Here is an 18,629-nt window from a genome sequence, read left to right as displayed (position 1 = left end):
ATTCAAGAAGGTGTCAAAGTATATTGATTATTTTTTTTCTTGAATCCCATTGTGGCAACTTTACAATCATATATTAAGGACTCTGCTTATTTCTTTATTTTTTTTAAACCGTTTTTATTAAGAACACACTGCAGCATTAAAATACATTATGTAGACCTCTTTGGCAAAGTTATACAAGATTTCAGCATTGTATCACAACCTTCAGACCATCAGGATCACATAGGACTACAATCTTTAGCGGCCTTACACTTACTATGAGGATTACAACTGTGCACCTTGGTCAAGACAGCAAGATAACCCACTACTGGTTCACCACCGTAACGTCTTATTCTTGGTTGCCTTGTGCGTGGGCCATCAACGCCTCATCCCCCCACCCACCCAACAATGATAGCCTCTCCCTCCTCAGTTCCACTGTAGGAGAGATGCAGATTTCACCCCTGTATTTATTTCAGCATCCCCACTTATGGTCCCATTTTCGTGGGCACCCTCTTCCTTTATACACTGTTTTTCCTGCAATCATGGCATAGTCCATGTCTTTTGCCCAGTCCCGTAAGTGCGGTATAGTGTCCAGCACCCACTTCTGGGCAATATTCTATTTTGCTATACTCCACCCCATAGTGGCCCACGACTGCTCCACTTGTGTAAGGTCAGTTGCTTCCCAGATATTAAGGAGACATAGTGCAGGAGATGGCTGTATAGGTTTGTCTAAAGCCCTTCTCCACAATGCGGTGGTTAAGTAATGTGATTGATGTATACACAGCCCCAAAGTAAATTTACAAGAGATAACATAGAAATAACAATGAATAGTACTGGTAACTTGAGAAGTGATATAACTACGTATATACCACTGCACCGTATTTAATCTTTTAAAAGCTGGTACAGCATATAGGAGAAAACAGATCGCTTCACACTAACTTTTATACACCAAAGTTGCTTGTATGAGCACCAATACTACCAAATATCTGCCATTGGCGATCGGCGACAGTTGGGTCTAAACTAAGTTATCACTATTATTTTCACAGCTACTTCTACCGATTTTGAAGCCATATATAGGCTACCTACACCAATTAAGGATTTTAAATAACAGATGCCCCCCAGTGAACCCTTATGCTGGTTGGAATTATCAGCGCATATTAAGTAAGTAGACATAAACGTACTATGCTCAGACTCTAGATCCTACCATTGCATAGATAAATGATTATAACAGTTTCCCTAAATCATTTTTACAGAAACTACAGATCTTAACTGGAAATGGGTATTTTCACGTAAATATGAAAACCTGACTATATATAATGCATGCAGCTCTTCACCAGGAAACCACCATTCTTTTGATCTATAATGTAATTACCACAAAGCACTATCCATGGTTAGCATTAATTGACACTTGGTCTCTACGTTCTATAATAGGCTCATAGACCTACTGAATTTTCAGAGGTACATAATGTGTTAAACGTTAACATATAACCTGGCAATTGTTTTAAAATTGAATATTATTTATTCTCTTTCTCACCACCACTAAGTTCTCAACAGCACTTAAATAATTTTCAAATTAAGATGCGGTGTGGGAAATATTTAACCATTACATGTGAACTCTATGCGCAACTACAAGGACTGTGTCATAAGTCCTAAACTATACTATTTATGTTTGTTTCTTTTACTTGTACAGCCTTGAGAAAGTCGCGGGTTACATTCCCAATACGACGAAACACGTGTCGGCTGTGAAATTCCAGGAATAAACTGCAAAAAATATTTAACTGGACATCAAGATCATGAATTATTTATTACTGCATGTGTAACGAATGGTGGAAACACTTGTTCATTGAAACAGTATTTAATCATTACGTGTGCTAGGGAGTATTTTTCTTGTTAAGGCATCTGCCAGACTTAAAGAGGGATTGTGGTTCTCTTTACCTTTTAGCACCGTCTACGAAAGTTTATATTCCAAATACAGTGTGAATTTCTAAGTGGCGCCGTTTGACCTATAGAGAATACCACTAACGAGCAGATCTCGTAGTAGTAGTAGTAGTAGTACAACGGTCATCAGGGAGAGTCTGTAGCGTCCTGAACCCCCCGAGGCACCCTTCAGGGCGACCCCTAGGCAGCTACTTTGCAATACAATGCCTTGAAACATTACGTCGGTGACCTGGGTGTTGATGCCAACTAAGATGTACACCTACAAGATGGCACTTCGTCCTGCTGCAAAAAACAGTTACTACGAAGCCCCCAACAAATCAACCCCAAACTTGCCCACCCCTTTAAGTTTTCCCCCCCCTCCCTGCCTCCCTGCTCAACAGGAGTAAAACCTCCCGCCACCCCAACATGCAGAGTGGCTGTCACCCACCATAAACCACTCCAGGGAACATGAGCTACCCCACTCCCAATCTACATATATACAACCAATATACGCTATACCACTTGGCTGGACCCCCACCCCTGAGATCAAGCACAGTACAGAGGCCCAATGCGGACCCGACTGTCATCCGGCGGTGTCCTTGAACAATCACAAGTGTGTCTGCGACCCCATCAAAAAAAATAGCAACCGTAGAATAGCTAAAAGTGATTAAAAGTGATTAAAGAGCATACAGATTAAAACCTTAAATAGTCCATTAGGGCACTGGGTCAATCCCTTAAACTATGGCTCATTGCAGTGCATAGACATAAGGACCCCCCACCCCCAGCCAAATCAGTAATCCCGCACATATGAGGCAGCGACACCGTGCCATCGCATTAAAGCGCTCTAGAGGGCTTTTAGAGTACAGGATTCGTACAACATAGTCTTACCAGACTCCAGGGTTAGCACCCCCCTGTGTGTCCCTGGGAGTCAGAGTCAGAGTGTGGAGGAGAAAAGTCTCTGCTGGCTCCAGTCCTCAGCATCATCAGCAGCCGGGAATCCTTACTTGTTGTCGGGGTGCGACCGCTACTCCCCGCCGCCTTTGCAGGAGGCACCCCACGCACAGGACTGTGTAGCTGGACTCGTTGCGCAAATATCCTCCCAGTGGAACCCTCGCTAACCGGGCCTGTACTGATAGTGCACCAGAGGTGGGTTAAGTCTCTCCCCAACTTGGCAACCAAGGTGTCTCCGCTGCCACTCCTCCCTCTGCGCCTCCTGTAGATCAGGCCAATACGTGGGGGAGGTAGGAACCCAGATAGTCCCACAGGGCTATCCCCGCTACACAAGGCGCCTGTAGAACTGCGATGATCATGTGCAGCCACCTTCACAGCAGCAATCCGGTGTCCACAGCTCCTACCTTGCAGGCATTCAGTCGTTATCTACACCTCAAGGGTCCCTCCACCAGATGTCTCCAGGCCCCAGTAATCCGGCAGGGACGAGTTGCCCAATGGCGCCCACTCCGGGCACTCAAGGCTGTTTCAGGGACACCCCGCTGGTCACAATATGCACAAACCTTTTTTAAAGGCCACCGATTATTAACACATAGTCGGTTAGGCAGCCTGTGGAAACCCCATCAAATACAGTTCTGGGGCTGCAGGGCCGCACCCGATCCTATGCGCGCCAGCAATTCAGAGGCCTGCACTCGTTTTCGCAAAGGGGGCAGCTGCAACAATCACTTGACCCCCGTCTCACTTGGGGCCTCGGAGTGGGTCACTGCAACAATCGCCTGCCTTGCAGTTGAGTGCTGTGCTCAGACGGGCACTCATCACAAATATTCTCAGGCTCCGTCGGGGTAGGCCGCAGCCGCGATCTCACTTAGCTCGCTCCTGCCCTGCCGCCTCACTTCCACCGGCAGGACATCCAGTGACGATGCGGAGCGCTCACCGGGATATGCCACCAATCCGCTCCAAACTCAGCAGACCCCTCGCCGGACACCACCGCACACCAAGGAGATCACCGGGCGAGAATCGGGCTAGTGGAACAGAAGCTATGCAGATATTTTGGGAGTGGTGCTCCGGAGCAAAGCTACCGAGCATCCATTCCCTTCAGCAGTTAGCCACGCCCTCCTCGGCTGATTTCTTGAATCGTATGTATAATGAAAAATGGGAACCAAACATGATGCTAATGACTTTTGATGTCAACCATTTATGCTAGCATTAGACATCAGAATGGCCTTCGGGCACTCCCAACATTTTTTTTACATATGAGACCCATAGGCTACACAATGCATAACACCATGATAATGGAAATGAAGTGGTGTCTTACCCCAAAAATAATTTTGTCTTTTATGGTGAATTATTTGAGCAACAACAAGGTACGCCCATGGGCAACTGCTTAGCCCTCAGCTATGCTAATGTGCATATGGGCTGGTGGGAGGAGCAGGTGCTCGGGGGACCAGGTATGGAACACTGGGCTAACCACATCTCTTTATGGTTAAGGTTTATCGATAACTTGTTAGTTTTGTGGCAGGGTACTGAACATGAGGCTACTCTGATTTTGTCAGACTTCAACTTAAAATTTACAGTGAGAACAAGCAAAACATCTATTGAATTTTTGGTCATCTGAGTTTGGGTAGGGGAAGGCAAATTGGAAACCACTGTCTTTAGAAAACCTACAGCTGGAAACACCATTATACATGGTGATAGCTCTCATCCCACCCCCTAATAAAAAGCATAACTTTTGGAGAATTCTTTCATGCCAGAAGGATATGCAGTACATATGAAAAAGTGGAGAAGGAGATGAAATATCGCTTTATTCAGAGAGAGTATGCACAAGCTATACAGTATTTAAAAAAAAACCGAAGGTATTAGATAGAGAATGCATACTATTTGATCCTTCTAAATCTAGGAACAAAAGAAAAAAGGATACTAAAACATCCCATAGATTTATACCCACATAAAATGCTGACCATGGCAAGGTACGATATATCTTTGAGAAACACTGGCATTTGATAAAAGAAGATCCAGTAATAGGGAACCAGATCAACAAACACCCTCAAATAAAAGATAAAAAAATCTAAATCTTTAAGAGATTACCTGGTTCAAAGTGAATATATTTCCGATGTACAGAATAGAACGTGGCTTATACTCAGGGAAGGCTTTAGGAAATTCCCAAAATGCAAAGCATGCAGATATGGTAAGAATCGGAATAGTCTAACAGTGTTTCAATCAGAACAATTTGTATAGCGCACTATAAACCCGGAAGGGTCTCAAGGCGCTGGGGGGGAGGGGTTCGTTACTGCTCGAAAAGCCAGGTCTTGAGTTGCTTCCTGAAGGAGAGATAGTCCTGGGTCAGCTGTAGGTGGATGGGGAGGGAGTTCCATGTCTTGGCCGCCAGGTAGGAGAAGGATCTTCCTCCGGCGGTGGCTCTGCGGATGCGTGGTACGGTGGCGAGGGCGAGGCTGGTCGATCGCAGCTGGAGGGAGGGCGTGTAGAAAGTGAGGCGGTTGTTGAGGTACTTGGGGCCCAGGTCGTGGAGAGCCTTGTGTGCGTGGGTGAGGAGTCTGAACATGATTCTCTTGCTGACGGGTAGCCAGTGCAGGTCTCTCAGGTGGGCGGAGATGTGGTTGTGGCGGGGGATGTCCAGGACGAGTCGTGCGGAGGCGTTCTGTATGCGTTGAAGTCTTTTCTGTAGTTTGGCAGTGGTTCCCGCGCAGAGGGTGTTCCCGTAGTCCATTCGGCTGGTGACGAGTGCCTGGGTGACCGTCTTCCTGGTTTTGGTGGGGATCCATCTGAAGATCTTTCGGAGCATGCGCAGGGTGTTGAAACAGGATGACGAGACGGCGTTGACTTGTCTGGTCATTGAGAGGGCGGAGTCCAGGATGAAGCCCAGGTTTCGTGCGTTGTCCGTTGGCTTGGGGGTGGTGCCCAGGGCAGGGGGCCACCAGGAGTCGTCCCTGGCGGAGGGGGATGATCCCAGGATGAGGACTTCCGTCTTGTCTGAGTTCAGCTTCAGGCGGCTGTTCTTCATCCATTCGGTGACGTCCTTCATTCCCTAGTGTAGGCTGGCTCTGGCGTTGGCATGGTCGTTGGGGAGGGAGAGGATCAGCTGGGTGTCGTCGGCGTAGGAGATGATGTTAAGGTTGTGTTGGCATGCGATGGCAGCGAGGGGGCTCATGTAGACGTTTAAGAGGGTGGGGCTGAGCGAGGATCCTTGAGGTATGCCGCAGATGACTTCGGTGGCCGCGGATCGGAACGGGGGAGGCGGACTCTCTGGGTTCTTCCGGCGAGGAACGAGATGATCCACTCCAGTGCTTTCCCTTGGATTCCGATGTTGCTGAGGCGCTGTATTAGAGTGCGGTGACAGACTGTGTCGAATGCTGCAGAGAGGTCCAGGAGGATGAGGGCAGCTGTTTACCCGTTGTCAATCAGGGATCTGATGTCGTCGGTGGCTGCGATGAGGGCGGTCTCGGTGCTGTGGTTGGCTCGGAAACCGGACTGTGAGGTGTCGAGGGATCCGTTCGTCTCGAGGAAGGCGGCGAGCTGTTTGTTGACGGTCTTTTCGATGATTTTGGCAGGAAAAGGGAGGAGCGAGATGGGGCGGAAGTTCTTGAGGTCGGTGGGGTCCGCTGTCGGTTTCTTCAGTGAGCTAAAAAACGGTGTTGGATCTAGCCCTGATCTCTTGACTGGGTGAGAGTATTCTGCTTAATTCAGAAACTCTGTCCATCACCACCCCTTGTTGTTAAATATGTCGGTTTCTTCAGGAGGGCGCTGAGCTCGGCATGCTTCCAGCTCTCCGGGAAGGTGGCGGTGTTGAAGGAGATGTTGATGATGTTCCGGAGTTGGGGTGCGATGATGGAGTCGGCCTTGTTGAAGACGTGGTGGGGGCAGGGGTCGGTTGGGGATCCAGAGTGGATGGTGTTCATCGTGCTGGTGGTGTCTTCGGTGCTGACCGGGGTCCAGTTGCAGAGGGCGGTGGTGGGGGGCGTTGGTTCGGTGGTTGGGTGCGTGGTTGGTGCGTCAAAGCTGTTGTGTATGTTGGCGATCTTGCGGTGGAAGAAGGAGGCGAGTGAGTCGCAGAGGTCTTGCGAGGGTGTGATGTCGTTGTTTCCGACGCTGGGGTTGGAGAGCTCTTTGACCATGCTGATGAGTTCTTGTTGTTGTCCAGACGTTCTTTGAATGTTGTCCTTTTGGTGGTGCGGATCAGCTGGTGGTGTGTGCGAGTGGCGTTCTTGAGGTCATGTTTTCTGTGGTCTGGTCGTGGCGCCAGGCTTTTTCGAGGGTGCAGCAGTTTTTATTGGATGTTTTGAGTTCGTTGGTGAACCACCAGGCTTTTTTGCTGCCGGGTCTGCTGGGAGGGTTCTTCAGTGGTGCGAGGTCGTTGGCGCAGTTGGTGAGCCACTGTGTGAGGATGTGGGCTGCTTCGTTGGGGTCCGTCCTGTAGGTGGGAGGGTTCTGGCTGAGGGAGGTGGGGAGCTGGTCGGCGGTGATCTTGCTCCAGCTCCTGTGGTGAACCTGTTGCGGGTGGTGGTGGGTTGTGGTTCTCTTGAAGCTGAAGTGGACGCAGCTGTGATCAGTCCAGTGAAGTCCGGTGGAGTGGCTGAAGGAGATGTGCTTGCTGGAGGAGAAGACGGGGTCAAGCGTGTGGCCGGCGTAGTGGGTGGGGGTGTTCACCAGTTACTTGAGTCCGAGGTTGGCAAGGTTGTCCAGCAGGGTGGTGGTGTTGCTGTTGTCGTTGTTGTTCTCCAGGTGGAAGTTGAGGTCCCCTAGCAGGATGTAGTCAGAGGAGGCGAGGGCGTGCGGGCTGATGAAGTCTGCGATGGCTTCGCTGAATAGTGTGCGTGGTCCAGGGGGTCTGTAGATGAGTGCCTCTGAGGGTGGTCTTGGGGTCGGTGTGTATCTGGAAGTGGAGTTGCTCGGCGGCGGTGAGGGTGTCGTCGGAGTTGGTCGTGATGCGGATGGTGTTCCGGTGGACGATGGCGATGCCTCCTCCGGTCTGGTTGACGCGATCCCTCCGGGTGATCTTGTATCCGTCCGGGATGGCTATGGCAATGTCGGGGGCTGAGGAGGCATTCATCCATGTTTCCGTGAGGAAGGAGACGTCTGGTGATGTTGTGTCGAGCAGGTTCCAGAGTTCGACGGCGTGTCTGTGGATGGAGCGGGTGTTGAGCAGGATGCACTTGAGGGGGTTGTTGCTGGTGCATGGCCTTTCGGGTGCGGTGCTGGTCCGGAGGCAGGTGAACTTGCAGGCTTGGCAGGTGAAGGGTCCGTGGGTGCGTTTCGGGGTGGCTCGGTAGCAGGCGGGGTTCCGGTCGGGTTTGAGTTCGTTGAGGGTGGTGGCTTTGTAAGTCCGTCGTGTTGGCTGGCATCGTCGGGGGCCAGGGGTCCTGGCGCTGGGAACGGTCCAAGCGTGGACGGGCGCAGACGGGCTTGCCTTTGGCGCACAATCGTCGCGCCCGCTGCGCGTACGCGCGGTCCCTGCCATATATGACGAAGTGGGAGGGAGGAGCAGCTGGGAGGCGGGAGCAGGGCGGTGAATGGGGGTCGGGGACAAGGAAGGGGGCGGGGCCGCAGGGGAGCAGCGGCGGGGATCGGGGAAAAGAAGAACGGCGGGAGAAGAGGAGTGGCGGGAAAAAGAAGAACGGTGGTAGCGGCGAGGGGGCAGAGCCTGAGGGCAGAGTCCCTAGAAGGCAGCGGTGACCTGGCACACGGGGGCCGTGCGGTAGGTGGAGCGACCTAATAGAACTATTAAGATTAAAGGTAACCTCACATGCAGATCAGATTTTGTGGTATATATATTGGAATGTCCCTGTCACAAGTTATATGTGAGCAGTGCTACTTTGCCAATGTACAGGCAGATTCTTCAACTTCAATGATGGCATCTACCCAGTAGCTAGACATTTTGAATTAACCCACAAAAGTGATCCTGCAGTCCTAACATATAGTTTCATTGCCCAAGTCCCCAATAGGGGGAAAGTGGGTGGACAGGGAAAAGGAGTTACAGAAACTCGTAACCTTCTTCATCCTGGAATTGGATAGTAAAGAGCCTGTGGGCTGCAATATGGATGAGGAATTGTATACATGAGTGACTTGAATAAACTCACCCATACCTGCACCTTCCTTGGAGCATTGTTACATGTATAAATAAAAAGATTTTCTAAATGTAAACACTTAGGCGAAATGGATTATTTAAATGGATATTTGGATTTAGTGGATAGTCATGGTGACTGTTAAGTACAAACATATATGCTCAATACATATACATATGTATATATACACACACACACACATATATCTCTTAAAAGTTCCTTGGCCATGTATAATGAGGAGGCTGGTTTTTCATATGATTTTGAACATATGATAAATTGAGCACTTACACTTTATAATGTGGACAATCGGGGAAAGAAGGATTGCACATATATGCTCTTTCTGAACCAAGACCTACCTTTTTGCCAAATGTGGTGTTATTCCGTTCAGCAGTTCGGGCTGTAGCGGTGTCTATGGAAAAGTACATGGGGAAAACACGTTTTGGGACCCCCTTTTTTAATACAAAAGAAATTGACTTGTATATCATAATAATATATATGCCAATGTACGAGTGCAATGTGATTATAGTACCTAACAATATTTTTGTATGCTTTGATCCAAACCATCATCTTTTTGGGAATAGTATTTATTTAGATGGGTCTCAAATATTATGTCTGTTGCTAGGTCGAATAATATGGCACTTGCCAGAGGAATCATTGCATAATCATCTAATTTCTATAGTCACTTGCTGTTAGAAAAAAATAATGTAAAACATTGATGTGTATAATATTGATTTTGAAATCCTTTGTGTCTTTACTTCACATTATGCACTTTATTATAGATTCCAAAGTAGTTAAACAGATCAAATTACATATGCTGATTGAAAGCCTTTTAAAACTAACATGTTTAAAGATGGCGACCTTGTAAATAAGACTCCTATGAGAGCACTTTAAGTCTTCTTTTTTATGTTTAGTTTGTAAATAACTATAGCATGTTACTGCAAATTGACTCTCGTAGTCGTGAACAAGGCTAAGTGTGGCAGCCAGAACTTTCTGGATATTGTGATTCCATTGTGCTTTAACTAACTTTTCGGACAGATAGCTGGAGTGCCTGCATTGTTTTGTGTAATTACGAACAAACTACGGGATATATATAAATATATATCAAAATCCAATGGCGGCTATCCTGGTGTGCTTCCCAACCGTCCGGTGTACTGGTCATGAGACGCCCGCCGCTTCTCAAAATATACAAAAGTAACCACCACTTGCGCAGTAATAATCCAACACTCCGTGAATCCTATTGTAAAATCATTGACATCGCACCTTAAAGACTCTACAGATTTTTTAAAGTATATTTATGATGTTCGTTGGGAGGATACAATGGTTATATTGGCTCTTGATATTGCTACACTTTACACAAGTATAAAACATAGTGATGGTTTGAAAGCCACTGAATACTTTCTGAATAGAAGACCTGTGAGATTATTAAAACACAATAGAATGCTTTTAGAGATGATGGAATGGTGCCTGACTAAGAATATATTTTTATTTGGAAAAGATTGGTTCCAGCAAGAACAGGGAATGGCCATTGGCACCTGCTTCTCCGCCAATTATGCTAATATACATCTTGGCTGGTGGGAGGAGCAGGTACTAGGTGGTCCGTTGCTGGAACACTGGACTGACAATGTCCTACTATGGATAAGGTTCATAGATTATGTTTTTGTTCTATGGCAGGGCACGGAAACTGATAAAGATCTTTTTATCAATGACCTTAATTCCAATGATTTAAATTTAACATTTGTGGAACATTACAGCAAAACCTCAACATATTTCTTGGATATTTGAATTAGACCTGAAGTCGACAAACTGGAAACAACTATCTTCCATAAACCAACTGCTGGAAACACTATTTTGCATGCAGGAAGTGCTCACCCTGTGTCACTCATCAAGAGTATTCCTTTTGGTGAGTTTTACAGGACATTGTAGAGCCTGCAGCAATATTGAAGACTATGACGAAATAGAGCTAGAGATGACCAGTGCTTTCTACAGCGGGGCTACCCGTTAGATATTGTCCGGGGGCCGCAAGGAAAGCAAGAAACCTAGATAGAGAGAGAGTACTATTTGAACCATCAAGGGCACAGCAAAGGAAAAAACAACAAGACAATGTGGAATCTCATAGGTTTATAATAACTTTAGTACAAAACATAAGGTTGTAAGGGCTATTTTAAAAAAACATTGGCACCTCATTAAAGGAGATCCAGTAGTAGGTCCCAAAATCAAACCAGCATTTGCAATGCAATAGGTCTCACATTAGGAAAGTGTGAGCTATTGGTACTGTAAATGACAATTTTTTTTAATATGTGTTGGCTTTGAAAATATAAAAATTAATAGCATTGTTATTCGCAAAGCCAACAGCTTACACTTTCCTAATGCAAGTTCTATTGGCTATGGCAATGCTTATTGGTAGCAAGCAAGGACAGTCCTGTTGTGGTGCTGAGTGATTATGTGGTTGGGCTGAGTGATGTGGTGGTGTATTAGAGTGATGTGGTGGTGTATTTGAGTGATGTGGTGTCCCTGAGTGATGTGGTGGTGTCCCCGAGTGATGTGGTGGTGTCCCCGAGTGATGTGGTGGTGTCCCCGAGTGATGTGGTGGTGTCCCCGAGTGATGTGGTGGTGCCCCTGAGTGATGTGGTGGTGCCCCTGAGTGATGTGGTGGTGCCCCTGAGTGATGTGGTGGAGCCCCTGAGTGATGTGGTGGTGCCCCTGAGTGATGTGGTGGTGCCCCTGAGTGATGTGGTGGTGCCCCTGAGTGATGTGGTGGTGCCCCTGAGTGATGTGGTGGAGCCCCTGAGTGATGTGGTGGTGCCCCTGAGTGATGTGGTGGTGACCCTGAGTGATGTGGTGGTGCCCCTGAGTGATGCCCTGAGTGATGTGGTGGTGTCCCCGAGTGATGTGATGGTGCCCCCGAGTCATGTGGTGGTGCCCCCGAGTCATGTGGTGGTGCCCCCGAGTCATGTGGTGGTGCCCCCGAGTCATGTGGTGGTGCCCCCAAGTCATGTAGTGGTGCCCCTAAATCATGTGGTGGTGCCCCTGGGTGGTGCCCCTGAGTCATGTGGTGGTGCCCCTGAGTCATGTGGTGGTGCCCCTGAGTCATGTGGTGGTGACCCTGAGTCATGTGGTGATGCCCCTGAGTGATGTGGTGGAGCCCCTGAGTGATGTGGTGGTGCCCCTGAGTGATGTGGTGGTGCCCCTGAGTGATGTGGTGGTGCCCCTGAGTGATGTGGTGGTGCCCCTGAGTGATGTGGTGGAGCCCCTGAGTGATGTGGTGGTGCCCCTGAGTGATGTGGTGGTGACCCTGAGTGATGTGGTGGTGCCCCTGAGTGATGCCCTGAGTGATGTGGTGGTGTCCCCGAGTGATGTGATGGTGCCCCCGAGTCATGTGGTGGTGCCCCCGAGTCATGTGGTGGTGCCCCCGAGTCATGTGGTGGTGCCCCCGAGTCATGTGGTGGTGCCCCCAAGTCATGTAGTGGTGCCCCTAAATCATGTGGTGGTGCCCCTGGGTGGTGCCCCTGAGTCATGTGGTGGTGCCCCTGAGTCATGTGGTGGTGCCCCTGAGTCATGTGGTGGTGACCCTGAGTCATGTGGTGATGCCTCCGAGTCATGTGGTGCAGCAGTACAGAGACTGAAGCTAAAAACACGCAGGGTTGAGTGCTACAAAGCGCATTCAGTTTATCAAAGCACAGAATGATGGAGCCGGAAAAATCAAGGAGAAACACGAAAACACAGGAAGAGTGTCTAATGATAGAGGCATCGAGGGTTGGGGCTTGGACAGCAATCAAGTACGGGGTCGAAAAGGCACTGAATGGGAGAACACGGAAAACACCCATGGCCAAGGAAGGAAGATGCAAGCACACGGGAGAGCAGGCGGAGACAAGCTCTCGGCATTGCTGTGGCGGGGCGGAGCGGGAGCGCATTCCTTTGAAGTCTGATGCGGGGGAGCTGCAGCCTTTGAAGTCTGATTGGGGGGGAGCGGCTTTATGTATTTATAAGGGGAGAGGGGACGGGTGGCTTCCCCTCCCCGAGCTTCGTTAGGCCCTAGGGATCCCATCACAGAGGGCCTTAGGTATTTTAAAGGGGAGAGGGGGCTGCATGGCCTCCCTCATCAAACCTCATTAGGCCCTGAGGTCCCCACCCCCTGGTCCTTTTTTCAGTTTTTTTGTTTAGGGGATGAGGGCCTTGTGTCCCCCCTCCCTGAGCCTATTCTAGCTCCGGGGACCCTCATCCTCCAGGGCCTGCTTTTAATATAGGCGGGTGCCCACCCAGGGCACCCACCATAAACAACGTTGGTGGCTGCTGGGGGATACCCGGGCCCCCACTGCCCACACCCAGCTACCAGCATGCTGTGGGAGCCAGCATTGCTCATGCTCTCAGGGAGCATTTATTTATGCTACTCCCTCCATCCATGAGCAATTTCTTGATCTGTTTCCTTGTGCATCAGCTTGGGCAGTGAAACAGATCTCGAGTCTGTTCCCAGCTGAGGTGAGTATTTTTAAAACTTCTGTACACTGGGAGCAGACTTTGTGTTTGCTCCCGATTTAGCTGGAGTTTCGAAAATGTTCCTGCCAGGCAGGCGCAAACACAAGTTTCCCTGCCCGTAGCAGTGCAGGTAGGAAAACTGCTGTGCCCCCGGGATGGGCTACCTAGGACACAGCAAGTGAGACGGCCCTGGGGGATGTGATCCCCTGTGCCATAGAAAGCTCTGGGGATGGAGCCTACACTTTTTGGCATGTTTTGGCCACAGGGTTGAGGGTATAGGGTTCCCAGGGCCTTTGGGAGCCCAGGGAGGGGGGGACATGTATATTTTTCATTTGAGGTAGATTCAATACCCACCAAAGCAGTCCTGGAGTTTGAAGAATAGTGGTTGTAGGAAATTGTGTTACTGGTTGGGGTGGGGGTTGAAACCCTACTCTAGCAGCAACCACAATTCTTGTCAAGATAGAACACAAGCAAACTCCAAATTAACCTATACTCATCTCTCTGGTAGCTTGGTACAAAAGCAGCCAGGCTTAACTAAGAGGCAATGTCTAAAGTGTTATTCAGCACACAAACAGTAATACATTGAAAACACAACACAAGAAAAATCCCACTCAAGAAAAACCCCTCACCAATTTAGAAAAATTGAGTAAATGTAATCAATTATTTGACACCAAAATCCAATTAGTAGAACCGGAGATAAGCGACTTTAAAGATTTAGGTAATAGTGCTTAAAAGCATAAAGCGCCAACTGTGGTTATCTGGTCACGTCAGACCGGGATAAAGTCACAAGGGCCTGATTTATATTTCAGTGCGCAGGATGTGAGGGATTATTACAAGTGCCATAGAATATAATCCACTTGTAATACCGGGGCAGATGTTTCTAATAGCCAGGTCTCGGTTATAAAGAAAAGATCCGGGGCTTCTTAATCAAGTATGTCCCAGATCTCTAGTGCGTGCTTAGGGAGCGACCGCACATTTCCATATAGGCATGTTAGCAATTTGCGTGGTGGAGGAGGACTGGGTTTGGTAGGAGGGTCTACGTTTACTAGCTGGATCGAGTTAAGAGACAGGAGCTCTGTGCGAGTGTAAGTAATCATTTTAAATGTTATATTATTTTTACCTGTTTGTTGACGACGGACTATCAGGGGGGTCAAGAAGGAGTTGGCCTGTCGCCGGCCTGGCGCGGACAGGCGCAGACAGGCAGGGCTTGACTTTGGCGCGACTTAGGCGCCTGCTGCGCGAGTCCGCTCTGCGCACTCCGCTATATGCTGGAGTGGGCCGGACTGCCTTCCGGGGAGTCTAGAGCGCTGACCGGTGTGAGCTACTGGAAGCACTGTTGTAGGAGGAAGTACCCCGCCGTGCTAGCGGCACAAGCCGTGACGGATCGGGTGTCCAGCAGGTAATCAGGGGCACAGATTCAATTAAGCACAATACTTATTTCAATCGTTGTCAAATGCTTACAAAGGATGCCTTATTTAAAACACGGGGCAGCACAGTTAAAAATCAAGGTGCAAGCTGGCTATTAAAATCAGTCAGTCTTGTTCTTCGTTACCAGTTCAAATTTAAAGTGCTCAGGTGCTCACGTGCAAAATGCTGGCTTGTAAGTTTCAATTTTACAATTCATACAAGTTAAAAAGCGGGCAAAGCAAGAACTGCCTTTCTGTCAAGCAATCTCTTTGTCATCTGTCTGGGCGAGTCCGCTCTGCGCACTCCGCTATATGCTGGAGTGGGCGGGACCGCCTTCCGGGCAGTCTAGAGCGCTGACCGGTGTGGGCTACCGGAAGCGCTGTTGTAGGAGGAAGGACCCCGCCGTGCTAGCGGCCCAAGCCGTGACGGATCGGGTGTCCAGCAGGTAATCAGGGGCACAGATTCAATTAAGCACAATACTTATTTCAATCGTTGTCAAATGCTTACAAAGGATGCCTTATTTAAAACACGGCACAGCACAGTTAAAAATCAAGGTGCCAGCTGGCTATTAAAATCAGTCAGTCTCGTTCTTCGTTACCAGTTCAAATTTAAAGTGCTCAGGTGCTCACGTGCAAAATGCTGGCTTGTAAGTTTCAATTTTACAATTCATACAAGTTAAAAAGCGGGCGAAGCAAAACTGCCTTTCAGTCAAGCAATCTCTTTGTCATCTGTCTGGGCGAGTCCGCTCTGCGCACTCCGCTATATGCTGGAGGCCTTCCGGGGAGTCTAGAGCGCTGACCGGTGTAGGCTACCGGAAGCGCTGTTGTAGGAGGAAGGACCCCGCCGTGCTAGCGGCACAAGCCGTGACGGATCGGGTGTCCAGCAGGTAATCAGGGGCACAGATTCAATTAAGCACAATACTTATTTCAGTCGTTGTCAAATGCTTACAAAGGATGCCTTATTTAAAACACGGGGCAGCACAGTTAAAAATCAAGGTGCAAGCTGGCTATTAAAATCAGTCAGTCTCGTTCTTCGTTACCAGTTCAAATTTAAAGTGCTCACGTGCAAAATGCTGGCTTGTAAGTTTCAATTTTACAATTCATACAAGTTAAAAAGCGGGCAGAGCAAGAACTGCCTTTCAGTCAAGCAATCTCTTTGTCATCTGTCTGGGCGAGTCTGCTCTGCGCACTCCGCTATATGCTGGAGTGGGCGGGACCGCCTTCCGGGGAGTCTAGAGCGCTGACCGGTGTGGGCTACCGGAAGCGATGTTGTAGGAGGAAGGACCCCGCCGTGCTAGCGGCACAAGCCGTGACGGATCGGGTGTCCAGCAGGTAATCAGGGGCACAGATTCAATTAAGCACAATACTTATTTCAATCGTTGTCAAATGCTTACAAAGGATGCCTTATTTAAAACACGGCGCAGCACAGTTAACAAGCATTGGAAATGCAATAGGTCTCGCAGCATTAGAGTTAGTGCTTTTAGAATTGTTTATGGGTTTTTTTTGTAAATCTTTAGCATTTTTGTTTCCTGTAGGCAATGCTAAAGAATTACAAAGAAAAAAAGCCATAAACAAATGTAAAAGCTCTAACTCAAATGCTCCGAGACCTATTGCACTGTGTGAGGGTGAGGGGTTGAGGGTGAGTGAGGGTGAGGGTGAGTGAGAGTGAGGGTGAGTGAGGGTGAGGGTGAGTGAGGGTGAGTGAGTGAGGGTGAGTGAGGGGTTGAGGGTGAGGGTGAGTGAGGGTGAGTGAGGGTGAGTGAGGGTGAGTGAGAGTGAGGGTGAGTGAGGGTGAGGGTGAGTGAGGGTGAGTGTGAGTTAGGGTGAGGGGTTGAGGGTGGGTGAGGGTGAGGGGTTGAGGGTGAGTGAGGGTGAGTGAGGGTGAGGGGTTGAGGGTGAGTGAGAGTGAGGGTGAGTGAGGGTGGGTGAGGGTGAGTGAGGGTGAGGGGTTGAGGTTGAGGTGTTGAGTGAGGGTGAGGGCGAGTGAGATGTTGAGGGTGAGTGAGGGTGAGGGTGAGTGGTTGAGGGTGAGGGTAGGTGAGGGGTTGAGGGTGAGTGAGGGTGAGGGTGAGTGAGTGTGATGCTGAGGGGTTGAGGGTGAGTGAGGGTGAGTGAGAGTGAGGGTGAGGGTGAGTGAGGGTTTGAGGGTGAAGGGTTGAGGGTAAGTGAGGGTGAGGGTGAGTGAGGGTGAGTGAGGGTGAGGGGTTGAGGGTGAGTGAGGGTGAGGCGTTGAGGGTGAGTGAGGGTGAGTGTGAGTGAGGGTGAGGGGTTGAGGGTGAGTGAGGGTGAGGGGTTGAGGGTGAGTGAGGGTGAGTGAGTGTGGGTGAGTGAGGATGAGGGGGTGAGGATGTGAAGGCGCGTTTGGCAGTGTATGTTTTAACGCTCGGAATATCATAATGAACCCAGACATGACAGTCTCCAGCCAACAGCTGTAAATAGTTAGTCAAGTAAGCTCCAGTGGCCCTGCCAAAAGGGCGTGTTTTTTTCGTGTAAAGTTTCTTATGTTCTTGTGAGATAATCAGCCACCCTAAGTTCTAGGGCTCTGTGCAATGACAGAAGTTACAATTCTTGACCAGAGGCCCCAGTTGGCACACATGCAAATCAGAACCAAACTTTCCTCTAAAAGGAAACTCAATCCGCAACACAAGACCTGTAGTGCCGATAATGGTATGATACGGATATAGTGCTTTATACTTCCGATGGCGCTGAAGCTACATTAGAAATGTCACCGTGCGTAAGGAATTAGACTTAGCCATGCTGATTAACACCCAGCTATCATGCGGTAATGAAGGTCATGCTTTTGATACAAACTACTATTCTTGTACTCGTCTGTCCTGCTGGATCTGTTCCACGAGGAATAGAGTATTGCACTTGATGCCTTCCAGGAGACACGGAAACTTGCGTTGCGACAGCCACGCTGAGCCGGTTTTGTAAGGCAGCAAAGCCTTCAATGCTGCTGCCCAATTTGTAAGTGTCCAGTGATCGGGAAAGCCCGTGCTGCTAAAATGGCGACACCCCGCAGATTGCTCTCCAGATTGCTCTCCTGAAGCTGGCTGCCTGATGGAGTGGAGAGCGGGCGGGCAGAGAGAGTGAGGGGGCGGAGCGGGGGTGTGGGAGGAGTGCGGCTGGCTGCCTGATAGAGTGGAGAGCGGGCGGGCAGACACCACAGACAGTATGCGGTCAATAGGCTTGTGTGGTACCATCATTTTTCAGGGCTATAGGGTCAGGATGTGGTCCAAAGCACCAGAGGGCGGACAATAACTTGCGGACGATATCAACTCGCTGGACAATCGCACTGAACTGCCCACGTCATCTGTTTGTTTACCCAGCCTGTTTTGCAAACCTGCAAGTGACTGTGGTTGCAATGATCCGGGAAGGCGTCAGTCAGGGGAAGCAATTAGAAAACACAAATGCATTCTCTCCAAAGAGCGTGGGGAGAAAAGATGGCATTAAAAAACAAGCTCTCGGCATTGCGTGGCGGGAGGGGGCGGGGGGAACGTCGAGTCGGAACAAAAAACAAGTGAAAGCGGGATGTAAGTAGGGGGGAGGAGAAGTCTGGGCAGGCAGGATGACTCAGGGGAGGGGGCGGAGCGGGGCAGAGCGGCATGTGGGTGTGAAGAAGCCGGGCCTTTGAAGTGAAGCTAAGCTTCACTTCAAAGGTGTCGGAGGAATGCGGGCGGCTGTGCACGCGCTTTTAAGCTCAATGCACATGCGCATTGAGCTTAAAAGTCACGGGCACTGCAAGGAATCGCCACGATTCCTTGCAAGTTAGATAAAGAGTCGATGAGCCCCTATAGTCTCGCTTGCTCGATGCGCATGCGCATCGACAGGC

At 49.3% G+C, this 18,629-nt stretch overlaps 1 protein-coding gene across 2 annotated transcripts in view; it reads left to right on the top strand.

Annotated features, from left to right (window-relative positions):
- MFAP3L (microfibril associated protein 3 like) overlaps positions 1-18,629 on the top strand; it is a 238,900-nt gene that overhangs the window by 44,933 nt on the left and 175,338 nt on the right. The window contains exon 1 of one of the 2 annotated variants that reach the window (XM_078677062.1): positions 1,074-1,137. The exons of the other annotated variant lie outside the window; for it this stretch is intronic. The gene's annotated coding sequence lies outside the window, so the exon portion shown is untranslated. Of the gene's footprint in view, positions 1-1,073; positions 1,138-18,629 lie in introns of those variants that run through there. 2 annotated transcript variants of the gene reach the window in all.

The sequence above is a fragment of the Lissotriton helveticus genome, chromosome 2_1 (assembly GCF_964261635.1).
Source record: "Lissotriton helveticus chromosome 2_1, aLisHel1.1, whole genome shotgun sequence".
NCBI lineage: Eukaryota > Metazoa > Chordata > Amphibia > Caudata > Salamandridae > Lissotriton > Lissotriton helveticus.
Note: the sequence above shows the minus strand (reverse complement) of the source record. Positions and strands in the feature narration are given on the sequence as shown.